This window comes from Rhinopithecus bieti, unplaced genomic scaffold, assembly GCF_001698545.2.
Source record: "Rhinopithecus bieti isolate Rb0 unplaced genomic scaffold, ASM169854v2 scaffold_21649, whole genome shotgun sequence".
In the NCBI taxonomy this organism is placed as follows: Eukaryota; Metazoa; Chordata; class Mammalia; order Primates; family Cercopithecidae; genus Rhinopithecus; species Rhinopithecus bieti.
In genome coordinates, this window is record NW_016811584.1 from 4243865 (window position 1) to 4247475 (window position 3611).

A 3611-nucleotide genomic window follows, 5' to 3' on the forward strand; every position below is an offset into this window, starting at 1 on the left:
TTGGATTTTCTTATTGATTTTTAAACAATACTTATTTGTATTATTATTTCAGTGACTGCTTTGGGAATCATACTGAAAATCCTTTGGTGTTCACAGTCTACCTACAGTTAACATCATAATTCTTTGTGTAAAATGTAGAAATCTTGCAACTCCGTATCCCTCATCTTTCATGTTTTATGTTTTTAAGCAATATTTTAGTAATTAGATCTGCATATGTGATAAACCTTGTAAAACAAAGTTATTATTTTTGCTTTAAACACTTGTATCGTTTATTTAAAACAGGAGGAAAGCAAAATTAAAATAAAGTTTTTTGCATATACGTAGGCATTTGCCACTTCTAATGCTTATTCTTCTTTTTTGAGGCTCTACGTTTTCATCTGGTATGAGTTTTCTTTAGCCTTAAGTACTGTGAGCATTTAAAGGAAAATCTTTTGATAATGGAGTCTTTTCATTTTCTTTTATCTGAAAATGCCTTTATTTCACCTTCATTTTTAAAAATAGCTTTATTGAGTTATAATTGATATGCAATAAACTGCACATGTTTAATGTTTAAAATCTGAGTTTGGACATGTATGTTTACACCCATGAAGCCATCACCACAATCAAAGTAATTAATAAATATATCCATCACCTCCAAAAGTTTTCTTGTATCCCTATTGTGTGTGCATGCGCTAGGAAAACTTAAGGTGAAATCTACACTCTTGGCAAATTTTTAGGTGCATAATACAGTATTGTTGACAGCACTATGCTCTACCTCTAGAGCTAATCTATCTTGGATAACTAAAACTTTATACCAATAGAGCAACTCCCCATTTCCCACCTTACGCTGGGCCTTAGTAACCACCGTTCTATTCTCTGATTCTAAGACTTTGACTATTTCACCTACCTCATACAAGTGAAATTATACAGTACTTGTCCTTTTGTGACTGGCTTATTTTATTTAGCCTAAAATCTTTCAGGTTCATCCATGTTGTTGCAAATGGCAAGATTTCCTTCCATATGGGAGATGCACCTGACAGCAATAGCGTAACTTAAGCAAACCCTGAGGATGACCCTGTGATCTAAAAATAATGGGTGTTCAGATTTCTGAGTTAAGGAATATGAGAGTGACCACCCAGAGATTCACTCCGATCTATGAAGGACATCCTGGCCAACCTTTTGGAATATACTGGGGATTGAGGCTTTTGTTTTGAATTAAATGAAGGTTGCTAGGTGGAGGGTGCTAAGTAAAAAATGCTATATAAAACAGCATGTTTTTTACAAAGAGTAGTGGTTCTCCCGTCTAGCTCACTGCCACTGGATTATCTTTGTATGTAAGCCCCTACAATAAACCCTATGTCTCATTCACTGTCTCTGGGTCTCTTCTTCGGCCTCTCAGACATGATGCCATCCCTGTTGGAGTCAACAGGGGTCCAGCATGATACCTTCTTTTTCAATACTGAATAATATTTCATTTGATGTACATATCCCATTTTCTTTATCAGTTGATTGATATTTGGGTTATTTTTATAACGTGTCTATTGTAAATAGTGCTGCGGGTGCATTGAGATCCTGATTTCAATTATTTTGGGCACATACCCAGAAGCAGCATTGCTGGATACTGTGTTAGTTCTATTTTCATTTTTTTGAGGAACCTCCATACTTTCTCCACAGCAGCTGAAGAATTTTACATTCCCACCAACAGTGTAGAAGAGTTCTAATTTCTCCACATCTTCCCCAAACTCTTATTTTCTTACCTTTTATTTTATTTTACTTTTAATGATAGCCATCCTAATTGGGGTAAAATAATATCACATGTAGTTTTGATTTGCATTTTCTAGTATTCGTGATGTTGACATATTTTGTGTATCTGTTGATTATTTGTATGTCTTCTTTGGAGAAAGTTCTATTCATCATTTGCCCATTTTTAAATTGGTTATTTGCTTTTTGCTATTGAGTTGTGGTTATCCCTTTGTTATTTTAGATATTGACCTATTATGAGATATATGGTTTGTAAATCTTTTTTTCCATTGCATAAGTTACCTTTTCATTCTGTTTATTGTTTCCTCTGCTGTACAAATGACATAGTTTCATATGTCTATTTTTTGTTTTTGGTGTCTGTGCTTTTGGTGTCATCACATAACACCAATGTCAAGTAGCTTTCTCCCTATGTTTTCTTCTAGGAATTTTACAGTTTGGGGTCTTTTTAAAAATTTTTTATACTTTAAGTTCTAGGGTACGTGTGCACAACATGCAGGTTTGATACATAGGTATACATGTGCCATGTTGGTTTGCTGCACTCATCAACTTATCATTTACATTAGGTATTTCTCTTAATGGTATCCCTCCCCCAGCCCCCTACCCCACAACAGGCCCCAGTGTGTGATGTTCCCTGCCCTGTGTCCAGGTGATCTCATTGTTCAATTCCCACTTATGAGTGAGAACATGTGGTGTTTGGTTTTCTGTCCTTGTGACAGTTTGCTGAGAATGATGGTTTCCAGCTTCATCCATGTCCCTGCAAAGGACATGAACTCATCCTTTTTTATGGCTGCATAGTATTCCACAGTGTATATGTGCCACATTTTCTTAATCCAGTCTATCATTGATGGACATTTGGGTTGGTTCCAAGTCTTTGCTATTGTGAATAGTGCCTCAGTAAACATACGTGTGCATGTGCCTTTATAGTAGCATGATTTATAATCCTTTGGGTATATACCCAGTAATGGAATTGCTGGGTCAAATGCTAATTCTAATTCTAGATCCTTGAGGAATCGCCACACTGTTTTCCACAATAGTTGAACTAATTTACACTCCCTCCAACAGTGCAAAAGTGTTACTATTTCTCCACATCCTCTCCAGCATCTGTTGTTTCCTGACGTTTTAATGATTGCCATTCTAACTGGTGTGAGATGGTATCTCATTGTGGTTTTGATTTGCATTTCTCTGAGGACCAGTGATAATGAGCATTTTTTCATGTGTCTGTTGGCTGCATAGATGTCTTCTTTTGAGAAGTGTCTGTTCATATCCTTTGCCCACTTTTTGATGGGGTTGTTTGTTTTTTTCTTGTATATTTGTTTGAGTTCTTTGTAGATTATGGATATTAGCCCTTTGTCAGATAGATAGATTGCAAAAATTTTCTCCCATTCTGTAGATTGCCTGTTCACTCTGATGGTAGTTTCTTTTGTGATGCAGAAGCTCTTTAGTTTAATTAGATCCCATTTGTCTATTTTGGCTTTTGTTGCTATTGCTTTTGGTGTTTTAGTCATGAAGTCCTTGCCCATGCCTATGTCCTGAATGGTATTGCCTAGGTTTTCTTCTAGGGTTTTTATGGTTTTAGGTCTAACATTTAAGTCTTTAATCCATCTTAATTTTTGTGTAAGGTGTAAGGAAGGGATCCAGTTTCAGCTTTCTACATATGGCTAGCCAGTTTCCCAGCACCATTTATTAAATAGGGAATCCTTTCCTATTGCTTATTTTTGTCAGGTTTGTCAAAGATCAGATGGTTGTAGATGAGTGGTGCTATTCTGAGGCCTCTGTTCTGTTCCATTGATCTATATCTCTGTTTTAGTACCAGTACCATGCTGTTTTGATTACTGTAGCCTTGTAGTATAGTTTGAAGTCAGGTAGTGTGA